Source organism: Symphalangus syndactylus, chromosome X, assembly GCF_028878055.3.
Source record: "Symphalangus syndactylus isolate Jambi chromosome X, NHGRI_mSymSyn1-v2.1_pri, whole genome shotgun sequence".
NCBI classification, from domain to species: Eukaryota; Metazoa; Chordata; class Mammalia; order Primates; family Hylobatidae; genus Symphalangus; species Symphalangus syndactylus.
The window spans coordinates 119,562,448-119,575,906 of record NC_072447.2 but is presented as its reverse complement, the minus strand read 5'-3'; the positions used below and the strand labels follow the sequence as shown (position 1 = coordinate 119,575,906).

Here is a 13,459-nt window from a genome sequence, read left to right as displayed (position 1 = left end):
TGCAAAGGATGCGTACTCTGAGCCTCCTCCCTGTGCATCCCGCGGGACCTGCCCCGATTCTACCTGAGGGACCCACTGGAGGAGAGGCACGGGGATGCGGCCTGAGCAGCAGACCCTTCTGGCGTGCAGCACGCTGTCCCCAGGCAGAGTCCGACGGGTCCTTCCTTCTGGGTGCTCCCGGCTTCCCAGACGCCAGCAGGCCTGGGAAGGTCCCGCTCCCCCTTAGCAGATGCCCAGAGAGGCTCCATTACTCAAGCTCTGCCACCCAGCTCACCGGTCGCTGCGCCTCTGATCGCAGGGCAAGGGGCTGCGCACCCTCAAAGACAACCGGGGTCCCCGGAAGGCCCCCAGGGAGAAATGAGCACCACGGGGAATGGCCCACCTACAAGTCAACCTCCGGGACATGGACATAAGAAGACAGGGTCACAAGTCTCAACAAGGCGGGTGCGCGGTGTGTGAGGGTGGCCGGGCCGGGTCGGGCCTGTCCTTGGGTCCACCTGGTCAAGAACCGTCTGCGAACGGGCCCCGCGGGATGCCCCGCGGCCCACCTTCATCCCTAGGAGGCAAGGAGGAACGCCCCAGTGCCGGCCAGCACCGGGTGCCACCGGCGCCAATGGCCACGTAGCTCAGCCCTGGGAGTGGGCCATCCTCACGGGCGTGCAGTTTGGCCGAGGGAGCCTCCCGGGCCGAGGACACCGCTAGGCCGTCACCCCGGTTGCTGCCACGGGAAGGGGCACCAGGCAAACTGCCCAAGGCCCCGAGCCCAGGCTAATTGGCCGAGGCCCCCGCTAGTCGGGCCAGATCATGGCCGCCACCAGGCTCCCCGTCCATGGCTTCCTGTACGGGAACGGCCAGGCGTCTTGGCTGTCCGGCTAGTCCTGGGGCCTGTCTCTGGGGCTTCCACGGCCCGACCCGGCGGCAGACCCTGCTTCTCTCGGGTCCCCGGAGACCTCGGGTCCGTCCGGGCACCTGCCCTAGTCCTGCCAGCTCCCCCAGGACAGTCCCAAGCCACTCCTCCCCAGGCGAACACAGCGAAGGGTGCGCGGGATTGCCAACTCAGTTCCTCTTGATGGCAGTATTGCTCCAGAAATGCCCACCTGCCCTTCCCCCAGGTCCACTCCCTCCGCCCTTTGCTGAGGAAAAAACGCCAACGGCACTCCGCACATGGCCGATCAGCTTCTCGGCCGCTTTGGCCAGCGCTGGCCCACCTGCGGGACCGTGTCCTTGGCAGATGGGACTGGGCGGGATCCTTCTTACCAGCCGGCCTTCCTGACAAACCACAAAGCGGTCCCCTTGGACCGCCCTGGGGATGGACCCGACCTACCCGCATCCCTGAGGATGCCGTTAGGATGGGAGGATGCTGGAACCCGCAGGGAAGAGAAGGAGACTGGGCACACAGTAGGATCCGAGCCCTGGCCCTGCCCCCCGGGACACGTTTGCACTTGGCCTTTCTCACAGGTCACTGCGAGGCCAGCTTGACCAAGAGGTCAAAGGCGACTGGCGTCCCAATGACCCCTGGGGGTTTGGCCTCAAACTTCAGGTGAACCTACAATTCCGGGATAGCGGGACCGGGTCCCGGCACCCTCTCACGTGGAAGCACCGGCAACGGGATGGGGGAAGAGCCCACGCCAGCCTACGTCAGACAGGAGGGGAGCCAGTGGCCACCCCATACACACGTCTCCTCCTCACACCTGGCCTACGTCCAACTCTCCACCGCTCCGCCCAGAAGGCTTCACGTAGAAGACACACAGAGGCTTGCATGCCGCTGAGGACTCGTGTGTGCCATGGGGGAGCGGTAGGTGGCCCAGCCCCAGGTGTTCCGATCTTCCCGCCCAAGCATATTCTGTGAGGGAAACCCTGTGTTGACCTCGTCGGGCAATCAAGGCGTGGGCAGCGGCCTAACGTCTGCTGTGGGTCCCCAGTCACATTGGATTCTCCTCTCAAGACAGACACAACAGTGGAAACCCACTAGGCCACGCTGCTACCACCCTGGCCCTTACTGGACTCTTTCGCCCCCATGGACTTTCCGCTGGCATTTTCCACAACACAGTTTCATCTCTCTGTCTCTCTTTCTCTCTATCTCATAATTTCTCTCTCTCTCCTGCCACGTTCGGGACCAACGTGCTCTCGCCCACTTCTACCAGGGCCCACCTCCTCTCCTGCTCTCTCTGTCTCAACGTGATTGAGTTTCTTGTACTGCCCAGGACTTCTCGCCCACGTGTGCCTTTTAAACGGTAAGAGCTGCAACTGCACCTGTGAGACATCGTGCAGATAGGCTGAGAGGCGGCAAGAGAAATGCTCAAGAACTCAAGTACCTTGACACGCCCTCCGCTTCTACCACCACCAGCGACACCAACCCAGGGGCCTGCTTTCCGTTTCCCGCAAGCCAAGGTGTGGGAAGTCCCAGGTGAATGTCATCCCGTTGCTCCTTGCCACGGCGGAGGGCGCTCACCTTTAACGATGGGGAGCGGTGGAGGGTCAATGTCCCTTTGCGTGGCAGTGTCCCTGCACACGGGCGACGAGGGGCCCACGTATCCACCCGGCTCGCTCTCTCGCTGCATTCAGGTGGAACGGAGGAACGTGAACACTCTGGACATTCTCTGCTTTGCTCCTGTGCTTGGAAGGTTTCGGGCCTAAGAGGTCCATCAAGTGCTTATTCCTTCTTTCATTTTATTAAAGAAAATAAAATAAAATGGAACAAAACAGGACATTCCACCTGCCACCTCCAGAGGGTCCTCTAGGTTCCTCCTCCACTCCTGAATTCAGGGAAGCGGTGCTGAACTCGACCCTTTGGACACGAGCCCCTGCGCACGTGGGAGACTCCCGAACACCCTCGGAGAAGCCAAAAAGCCCCGGGAGATGGATCCGTCTGCTGCTGTAGCTGACCGGGTCCTGCAAAGGATGCGTCCTCCGTGCCTCCTCCCTGTGCGTCCCGCGGGACCTGCCCCGATTCTACCTGAGGGACCCACTGGAGGTGAGGCACGGGGATGCGGCCTGAGCAGCAGACCCTTCTGGCGTGCAGCACGCTGTCCCCAGGCAGAGTCCGACGGGTCCTTCCTTCTGGGTGCTCCCGGCTTCCCAGACGCCAGCAGGCCTGGGAAGGTCCCGCTCCTCCTTAGCAGATGCCCAGAGAGGCTCCATTACTCAAGCTCTGCCACCCAGCTCACCGGTCGGTGCGCCTCTGATCGCAGGGCAAGGGGCTGCGCACCCTCAAAGACAACCGGGGTCCCCGGAAGGCCCCAGGGAGAAATGAGCACCACGGGGAATGGCCCACCTACAAGTCAACCTCCGGGACATGGACATAAGAAGACAGGGTCACAAGTCTCAACAAGGCGGGTGAACGGTGTGTGAGGGTGGCCGGGCCGGGTCGGGCCTGTCCTTGGGTCCACCTGGTCAAGAACCGTCTGCGAACGGGCCCCGCGGGATGCCCCGCGGCCCACCTTCATCCCTAGGAGGCAAGGAGGAATGCCCCAGTGCCGGCCAGCACCGGGTGCCACCGGCGCCAATGGCCACGTAGCTCAGCCCTGGGAGTGGGCCCTCCTCACGGGCGTGCAGTTTGGCCGAGGGAGCCTCCCGGGCCGAGGACACCGCTAGGCCGTCACCCCGGTTGCTGCCACGGGAAGGGGCACCAGGCAAACTGCCCAAGGTCCCGAGCCCAGGCTAATTGGCCGAGGCCCTGCTAGTCCCGCCCAGATCATGGCCACAACCAGGCTCCCCGGCAGTGACTTCCTGTACGGGAACGGCCAGGCGTCCTGGCTGTCCGGCTAGTCCTGGCGCCTGTCTCTGGGGCTTCCACCGCCCGACCCGGCGGCAGACCCTGCTTCTCTCGGGCCCCCGGAGACCTCGGGTCCGTCCGGGCACCTGCCCTAATCCTGCCAGCTCACCCAGGACAGTCCCAAGCCACTCCTCCCCAGGCGAACACAGCGAAGGATGCGCGGGATTGCCAACTCAGTTCCTCTTGATGGCAGTATGGCTCCAGAAATGCCCACCTGCCCTTCCCCCAGGTCCACTCCCTCCGCCCTTTGCTGAGGAAAAAACGCCAACGGCGCTCCGCACATGGCCGATCAGCTTCTCGGCCGCTTTGGCCAGCCCTGGCCCACCTGCGGGACCCTGTCCTTGGCAGATGGGACTGGGCGGGATCCTTCTTACCAGCCGGCCTTCCTGACAAACCACAAAGCGGTCCCCTTGGACCGCCCTGGGGATGGACCCGACCTACCCGCATCCCTGAGGATGCCGTTAGGATGGGAGGATGCTGGAACCCGCAGGGAAGAGAACGAGACTGGGAACACAGTAGGATCCGAGCCCTGGCCCTGACCCCCGGGACACGTTTGCACTTGGCCTTTCTCACCGGTCACTGCAAGGACAGCTTGACCAAGAGGTCAAAGGCGACTGGCGTCCCAATGACCCCTGGGGGTTTGGCCTCAAACTTCAGGTGAACCTACAATTCCGGGATAGCGGGACCGGGTCCCGGCACCTTCTCACGTGGAAGTACCGGCAACGGGATGGGGGAAGAGCCCACGCCAGCCTACGTCAGACAGGAGGGGAGCCAGTGGCCACCCCATACACACGTCTCCTCCTCACACCTGGCCTACGTCCAACTCTCCACCGCTCCGCCCAGAAGCCTTCACGTAGAAGACACACAGAGGCTTGCATGCCGCTGAGGACTCGTGTGTGCCATGGGGGAGCGGTAGGTGGCCCAGCCCCAGGTGTTCCGATCTTCCCGCCCAAACATATTCTGTGAGGGAAACCCTGTGTTGACCTCGTCGGGCAGTCAAGGCGTGGGCAGCGGCCTAACGTCTGCTGTGGGTCCCCAGTCACATTGGATGCTCCTCTCAACACAGATACAACAGTGGGAACACACTAGGCCATGCTGCTACCTCCCTGGCCCTTACTGGACTCTTTCGCCCCCATGGACTTTCCGCTGGCATTTTCCACAACACAGTTTCATCTCTCTGTCTCTCTTTCTCTCTATCTCATAATTTCTCTCTCTCTCCTGCCACGTTCGGGACCAACGTGCTCTCGCCCCCTTCTACCAGGGCCCACCTCCTCTCCTGCTCTCTCTGTCTCAACGTGATTGAGTTTCTTGTACTGCCCAGGACTTCTTGCCCACGTGTGCCTTTGAAACGGTAAGAGCTGCAACTGCACCTGTGAGACATCGTGCAGCTAGGCTGAGAGGCGGCAAGAGAAATGCTCAAGAACTCAAGTACCAGGACACGCCCTCCGCTTCTACCACCACCTGCGACACCACCGCAGGGGCCTGCTTTCCGTTTCCCGCAAGCCAAGGTGAGGGAAGTCCCAGGTGAATGTCATCCCGTTGCTCCTTGCCACGGCGGACGGCGCTCACCCCTAACGGTGGGTAGCGGTGGAGGGTCAATGTCCCTTTGCGTGGCAGTGTCCCTGCACAAGGGCGACGAGGGGCACACGTATCCACCCGGCTCGCACTCTCGCTGCATTCAGGTGGAACGGAGGACCGTGAACCCTCTGGACCTTCTCTGCTTTCTCCTGTGCTTGGAAGGTTTCGGGCCTAAGAGGTCCATCAACTGCTTATTCCTTCTTTCATTTTATTAAAAAAGAAAAAAAAAAATGGAACCAAACAGGACATTCCACCAGCCACCTCCAGAGGGTCCTCTAGGTTCCTCCTCGACTCCTGAATTCAGGGAAGCGGTGCTGAACTCCACCCTTTGGACACGAGCCCCTGCGCACTTGGGAGACACCCGAACACCCTCGGAGAAGCCAAAAAGCCCCGGGAGATGGGTCCGTCTGCTGCTGTAGCTGACCGGGTCCTGCAAAGGATGCGTCCTCCGAGCCTCCTCCCTGTGCGTCCCGCGGGACCTGCCCCAATTCTACCTGAGGGACCCACTGGAGGAGAGGCACGGGGATGCGGCCTGAGCAGCAGACCCTTCTGGCGTGCAGCACGCTGTCCCCAGGCAGAGTCCGACGGGTCCTTCCTTCTGGGTGCTCCCGGCTTCCCAGACGCCAGCAGGCCTGGGAAGGTACCGCTCCCCCTTAGAAGATGCCGAGAGAGGCTCCATTACTCAAGCTCTGCCACCCAGCTCACCGGTCGGTGCGCCTCTGATCGCAGGGCAAGGGGCTGCGCACCCTCAAAGACAACCGGGGTCCCCGGAAGGCCCCCAGGGAGAAATGAGCACCACGGGGAATGGCCCACCTACAACTCAACCTCCGGGACATGGACATAAGAAGACAGGGTCACAAGTCTCAACAAGGCGGGTGCACGGTGTGTGAGGGTGGCCGGGCCGGGTCGGGACTGTCTTTGGGTCCACCTGGTCAAGAACCGTCTGCGAACGGGCCCCGCGGGATGTCCCGCGGCCCACCTTCATCCCTAGGATGCAAGGAGGAACGCCCCGGCGCCGGCCAGCCCCGGTGGCCACCGGCGCCAATGGGAACCCAACTCAGCCCTGGGAGTGGGCCATCCTCGCGGGCGTGCACTTTGGCCGAGGGCGCCTCCCGAGCCGAGGACCCCGCTAGGCCGTCACCCCGGTTGCTGCCACGGGAAGGGGCACCAGGCAAACTGCCCAAAGCCCCGAACCCAGGCTCCTTGGCCGAGGCCCCCGCTAGTCGGGCCAGATCATGGCCGCCCCCAGGCACCCCGGCCATGGCTTCCTGTACGGGAACGGCCAGGCGTCTTGGCTGTCCGGCTAGTCCTGGCGCCTGTCTCTGGGGCTTCCACGGCCCGACCCGGCGGCAGACCCTGCTTCTCTCGTGTCCCCGGAGACCTCGGGTCCGTCCGGGCACCTGCCCTAGTCCTGCCAGCTCCCCCAGGACAGTCCCAAGCCACTCCTCCCCAGGCGAACACAGCGAAGGGTGCGCGGGATTGCCAACTCAGTTCCTCTTGATGGCAGTATTGCTCCAGAAATGCCCACCTGCCCTTCCCCCAGGTCCACTCCCTCCGCCCTTTGCTGAGGAAAAAACGCCAACGGCGCCCCGCACATGGCCGATCAGCTTCTCGGCCTCTTTGTCCAGCGCTGGCCCACCTGCGGGACCCTGTCCTTGGCAGATGGGACTGGGCGGGATCCTTCTTACCAGCCGGCCTTCCTGACAAACCACAAAGCGGTCCCCTTGGACCGCCCTGGGGATGGACCCGACCTACCCGCATCCCTGAGGATGCCGTTAGGATGGGAGGATGCTGGAACCCGCAGGGAAGAGAAGGAGACTGGGAACACAGTAGGATCCGAGCCCTGGCCCTGCCCCCTGGGACACGTTTGCACTTGGCCTTTCTCACAGGTCACTGCTAGGCCAGCTTGACCAAGAGGTCAAACGCGACTGGCGTCCCAATGACCCCTTGGGTTTTGGCTTCAAACTTCAGGTGAACCTACAATTCCGGGATAGCGGGACCGGGTCCCGGCACCTTCTCACGTGGAAGCACTGGCAACGGGATGGGGGAAGAGCCCACGCCAGCCTACGTCAGACAGGAGGGGAGCCAGTGGCCACCCCATACACACGTCTCCTCCTCACACCTGGCCTACGTCCAACCCTCCACCGCTCCGCCCAGAAGGCTTCACGTAGAAGACACACAGAGGCTTGCATGCCGCTGAGGACTCGTGTGTGCCATGGGGGAGCGGTAGGTGGCCCAGCCCCAGGTGTTCCGATCTTCCCGCCCAAACATATTCTGTGAGGGAAACCCTGTGTTGACCTCGTCGGGCAGTCAAGGCGTGGGCAGCGGCCTAACGTCTGCTGTGGGTTCCCAGTCACATTGGATGCTCCTCTCAAAACAGATACAACAGTGGGAACACACTAGGCCACGCTGCTACCTCCCTGGCCCTTACTGGACTCTTTCGCCCCCATGGACTTTCCGCTGGCATTTTCCACAACACAGTTTCATCTCTCTGTCTCTCTTTCTCTCTATCTCATAATTTCTCTCTCTCTCCTGCCACGTTCGGGACCAACGTGCTCTCGCCCCCTTCTACCAGGGCCCAACTCCTCTCCTGCTCTCTCTGTCTCAACGTGATTGAGTTTCTTGTATGACCAGGACTTCTTACCCACGTGTGCCTTTGAAATGGTAAGAGCTGCAACTGCACCTGTGAGACATCGTGCAGACAGGCAGAGAGGCGGCAAGAGAAATGCTCAAGAACTCAAGTACCAGGACACGCCCTCCGCTTCTACCACCACCTGCGACACCACCCCAGGGGCCTGCTTTCCGTTTCCCGCAAGCCAAGGTGAGGGAAGTCCCAGGTGAATGTCATCCCGTTGCTCCTTGCCACGGCGGACGGCGCTCACCCCTAACGGTGGGTAGCGGTGGAGGGTCAATGTCCCTTTGCGTGGCAGTGTCCCTGCACAAGGGCGACGAGGGGCACACGTATCCACCCGGCTCGCACTCTCGCTGCATTCAGGTCGAACGGAGGACCGTGAACCCTCTGGACCTTCTCTGCTTTCTCCTGTGCTTGGAAGGTTTCGGACATAAGAGGTCCATCAACTGCTTATTCCTTCTTTCATTTTATTAAAAAAGAAAAAAAAAAATGGAACCAAACAGGACATTCCACCAGCCACCTCCAGAGGGTCCTCTAGGTTCCTCCTCCACTCCTGAATTCAGGGAAGCGGTGCTGAACTCCACCCTTTGGACACGAGACCCTGCGCACTTGGGAGACACCCGAACACCCTCGGAGAAGCCAAAAAGCCCCGGGAGATGGGTCCGTCTGCTGCTGTAGCTGACCGGGTCCTGCAAAGGATGCGTCCTCCGAGCCTCCTCCCTGTGCGTCCCGCGGGACCTGCCCCAATTCTACCTGAGGGACCCACTGGAGGAGAGGCACGGGGATGCGGCCTGAGCAGCAGACCCTTCTGGCGTGCAGCACGCTGTCCCCAGGCAGAGTCCGACGGGTCCTTCCTTCTGGGTGCTCCCGGCTTCCCAGACGCCAGCAGGCCTGGGAAGGTACCGCTCCCCCTTAGAAGATGCCGAGAGAGGCTCCATTACTCAAGCTCTGCCACCCAGCTCACCGGTCGGTGCGCCTCTGATTGCAGGGCAAGGGGCTGCGCACCCTCAAAGACAACCGGGGTCCCCGGAAGGCCCCCAGGGAGAAATGAGCACCACGGGGAATGGCCCACCTACAACTCAACCTCCGGGACATGGACATAAGAAGACAGGGTCACAAGTCTCAACAAGGCGGGTGCACGGTGTGTGAGGGTGGCCGGGCCGGGTCGGGCCTGTCTTTGGGTCCACCTGGTCAAGAACCGTCTGCGAACGGGCCCCGCGGGATGTCCCGCGGCCCACCTTCATCCCTAGGATGCAAGGAGGAACGCCCCGGCGCCGGCCAGCCCCGGTGGCCACCGGCGCCAATGGGAACGGAACTCAGCCCTGGGAGTGGGCCATCCTCGCGGGCGTGCACTTTGGCCGAGGGCGCCTCCCGAGCCGAGGACCCCGCTAGGCCGTCACCCCGGTTGCTGCCACGGGAAGGGGCACCAGGCAAACTGCCCAAAGCCCCGAACCCAGGCTCCTTGGCCAAGGCCCCCGCTAGTCGGGCCAGATCATGGCCGCCCCCAGGCACCCCGGCCATGGCTTCCTGTACGGGAACGGCCAGGCGTCTTGGCTGTCCGGCTAGTCCTGTCGCCTGTCTCTGGGGCTTCCACGGCCCGACCCGGCAGCAGACCCTGCTTCTCTCGTGTCCCCGGAGACCTCGGGTCCGTCCGGGCACCTGCCCTAGTCCTGCCAGCTCCCCCAGGACAGTCCCAAGCCACTCCTCCCCAGGCGAACACAGCGAAGGGTGCGCGGGATTGCCAACTCAGTTCCTCTTGATGGAAGTATTGCTCCAGAAATGCCCACCTGCCCTTCCCCCAGGTCCACTCCCTCCGCCCTTTGCTGAGGAAAAAACGCCAACGGCGCCCCGCACATGGCCGATCAGCTTCTCGGCCTCTTTGTCCAGCGCTGGCCCACCTGTGGGACCCTGTCCTTGGCAGATGGGACTGGGCGGGATCCTTCTTACCAGCCGGCCTTCCTGACAAACCACAAAGCGGTCCCCTTGGACCGCGCTGGGGATGGAACCGACCTACCCGCATCCCTGAGGATGCCGTTAGGATGGGAGGATGCTGGAACCCGCAGGGAAGAGAAGGAGACTGGGAACACAGTAGGATCCGAGCCCTGGCCCTGCCCCCTGGGACACGTTTGCACTTGGCCTTTCTCACAGGTCACTGCAAGGCCAGCTTGACCAAGAGGTCAAACGCGACTGGCGTCCCAATGACCCCTTGGGTTTTGGCTTCAAACTTCAGGTGAACCTACAATTCCGGGATAGCGGGACCGGGTCCCGGCACCTTCTCACGTGGAAGCACTGGCAACAGGATGGGGGAAGAGCCCACGCCAGCCTACGTCAGACAGGAGGGGAGCCAGTGGCCACCCCATACACACGTCTCCTCCTCACACCTGGCCTACGTCCAACCCTCCACCGCTCCGCCCAGAAGCCTTCACGTAGAAGACACACAGAGGCTTGCATGCCGCTGAGGACTCGTGTGTGCCATGGGGGAGCGGTAGGTGGCCCAGCCCCAGGTGTTCCGATCTTCCCGCCCAAACATATTCTGTGAGGGAAACCCTGTGTTGACCTCGTCGGGCAGTCAAGGCGTGGGCAGCGGCCTAACGTCTGCTGTGGGTTCCCAGTCACATTGGATGCTCCTCTCAAAACAGATACAACAGTGGGAACACACTAGGCCACGCTGCTACCTCCCTGGCCCTTACTGGACTCTTTCGCCCCCATGGACTTTCCGCTGGCATTTTCCACAACACAGTTTCATCTCTCTGTCTCTCTTTCTCTCTATCTCATAATTTCTCTCTCTCTCCTGCCACGTTCGGGACCAACGTGCTCTCGCCCCCTTCTACCAGGGCCCACCTCCTCTCCTGCTCTCTCTGTCTCAACGTGATTGAGTTTCTTGTATGACCAGGACTTCTTACCCACGTGTGCCTTTGAAACGGTAAGAGCTGCAACTGCACCTGTGAGACATCGTGCAGATAGGCAGAGAGGCGGCAAGAGAAATGCTCAAGAACTCAAGTACCAGGACACGCCCTCCGCTTCTACCACCACCTGCGACACCACCCCAGGGGCCTGCTTTCCGTTTCCCGCAAGCCAAGGTGTGGGAAGTCCCAGGTGAATGTCATCCCGTTGCTCCTTGCCACGGCGGACGGCGCTCACACTTATCGGTGCGTTGCGGTGGAGGGTCAATGTCCCTTTGCGTGGCAGTGGCCCTGCACACGGGCGATGAGGGGCACACGTATCCATCCGGCTCGCTCTCTCGCTGCATTCAGGTGGAACGGAGGACCGTGAACCCTCTGGACATTCTCTGCTTTGCTCCTGTGCTTGGAAGGTTTCGGGCCTAAGAGGTCCATTAAGTGCTTATTCCTTCTTTCATTTTATTAAAAAAAAAAAAAAAAATGGAACAAAACAGGACATTCCACCTGCCACCTCCAGAGGGTCCTCTAGGTTCCTCCTCCACTCCTGAATTCAGGGAAGCGGTGCTGAACTCGACCCTTTGGACACGAGCCCCTGCGCACTTGGGAGACTCCCGAACACCCTCGGAGAAGCCAAAAAGCCCCGGGAGATGGATCCGTCTGCTGCTGTAGCTGACCGGGTCCTGCAAAGGATGCGTCCTCCGAGCCTCCTCCCTGTGCGTCCCGCGGGACCTGCCCCGATTCTACCTGAGGGACCCACTGGAGGAGAGGCACGGGGATGCGGCCTGAGCAGCAGACCCTTCTGGCGTGCAGCACGCTGTCCCCAGGCAGAGTCCGACGGGTCCTTCCTTCTGGGTGCTCCCGGCTTCCCAGACGCCAGCAGGCCTTGGAAGGTCCCACTCCCCCTTAGCAGATGCCCAGAGAGGCTCCATTACTCAAGCTCTGCCACCCAGCTCACCGGTCGGTGCGCCTCTGATCGCAGGGCAAGGGGCTGCGCACCCTCAAAGACAACCGGGGTCCCCGGAAGGCCCCCAGGGAGAAATGAGCACCACGGGGAATGGCCCACCTACAAGTCAACCTCCGGGACATGGGCATAAGAAGACAGGGTCACAAGTCTCAACAAGGCGGGTGCGCGGTGTGTGAGGGTGGCCGGGCCGGGTCGGGCCTGTCCTTGGGTCCACCTGGTCAAGAACCGTCTGCGAACGGGCCCCGCGGGATGCCCCGCGGCCCACCTTCATCCCTAGGACGCAAGGAGGAACGCCCCAGCGCCGGCCAGCACGGGGCCACCGGCGCCAATGGCCACGGAACTCAGCCCTGGGAGTGGGCCCTCCTCACGGGCGTACAGTTTGGCCGAGGGAGCCTCCCGGGCCGAGGACCCCGCTAGGCCGTCACCCCGGTTGCTGCCACGGGAAGGGGCACCAGGCAAACTGCCCAAGGCCCCGAGCCCAGGCTCCTTGGCCGAGGTCCCCGCTAGTCCCGCCCAGATCATGGCCGCCACCAGGCTCCCTGGCCGTGGCTTCCTGTACGGGAACGGCCAGGCGTCCTGGCTGTCCGGCTAGTCCTGGCGCCTGTCTATGGGGCTTCCACGGCCCGACCCGGCGGCAGACCCTGCTTCTGTCGGGCCCCCGGAGACCTCGGGTCCGTCCGGGCACCTGCCCTAGTCCTGCCAGCTCCCCCAGGACAGTCCCAAGCCACTCCTCCCCAGGCGAACACAGCGAAGGGTGCGCGGGATTGCCAACTCAGTTCCTCTTGATGGCAGTATTGCTCCAGAAATGCCCACCTGCCCTTCCCCCAGGTCCACTCCCTCCGCCCTTTGCTGAGGAAAAAACGCCAACGGCGCTCCGCACATGGCCGATCAGCATCTCGGCCGCTTTGGCCAGCCCTGGCCCACCTGCGGGACCCTGTCCTTGGCAGATGGGACTGGGCGGGATCCTTCTTACCAGCCGGCCTTCCTGACAAACCACAAAGCGGTCCCCTTGGACCGCCCTGGGGATGGACCCGACCTACCCGCATCCCTGAGGATGCCGTTAGGATGGGAGGATGCTGGAACCCGCAGGGAAGAGAATGAGACTGGGAACACAGTAGGATCCGAGCCCTGGCCCTGACCCCCGGGACACGTTTGCACTTGGCCTTTCTCACCGGTCACTGCAAGGACAGCTTGACCAAGAGGTCAAAGGCGACTGGCGTCCCAATGACCCCTGGGGGTTTGGCCTCAAACTTCAGGTGAACCTACAATTCCGGGATAGCGGGACCGGGTCCCGGCACCTTCTCACGTGGAAGTACCGGCAACGGGATGGGGGAAGAGCCCACGCCAGCCTATGTCAGACAGGAGGGGAGCCAGTGGCCACCCCATACACACGTCTCCTCCTCACACCTGGCCTACGTCCAACTCTCCACCGCTCCGCCCAGAAGGCTTCACGTAGAAGACACACAGAGGCTTGCATGCCGCTGAGGACTCGTGTGTGCCATGGGGGAGCGGTAGGTGGCCCAGCCCCAGGTGTTCCGATCTTCCCGCCCAAACATATTCTGTGAGGGAAACCCTGTGTTGACCTCGTCGGGCAGTCAAGGCGTGGGCAG

General features: G+C 62.4%; 1 protein-coding gene across 1 annotated transcript in view; it reads left to right on the top strand.

Moving 5' to 3' along the window:
• The window catches only part of LOC129475382 (uncharacterized), a 347,136-nt gene that overhangs the window by 81,440 nt on the left and 252,237 nt on the right, over positions 1 to 13,459 (top strand). The gene's annotated exons all lie outside the window — the stretch shown is intronic.